The sequence below is a fragment of the Mastomys coucha genome, unplaced genomic scaffold, assembly GCF_008632895.1.
Source record: "Mastomys coucha isolate ucsf_1 unplaced genomic scaffold, UCSF_Mcou_1 pScaffold7, whole genome shotgun sequence".
Lineage (NCBI taxonomy): Eukaryota > Metazoa > Chordata > Mammalia > Rodentia > Muridae > Mastomys > Mastomys coucha.
The window spans coordinates 9597036-9597309 of NW_022196913.1; positions in this window are offsets into that span (position 1 = coordinate 9597036).

Consider the following 274-nt stretch of genomic DNA (forward strand, 5'->3'; position numbering starts at 1 on the left):
GTTAACCTTATTACATGTGCCTAACCTTCCAGACTGAGACTCCTGGACTATGTGCAGTGTTTTCTTATTGGATCACTGAGGACTGCTGAATTATAAATGTCTGACTATTAGCCATTACTCAAACTGAATACACTACCTACCTCAATCCTGAAATGTTTGTAAAATGGGAATCATTTTCTCCAAATACTACCTGCAACTACCAGCAAAACTACTTTTATGTCATAATGATCCAAGGAACAACACAAAAACAAAGAAACAAACAAACAAACAAAAA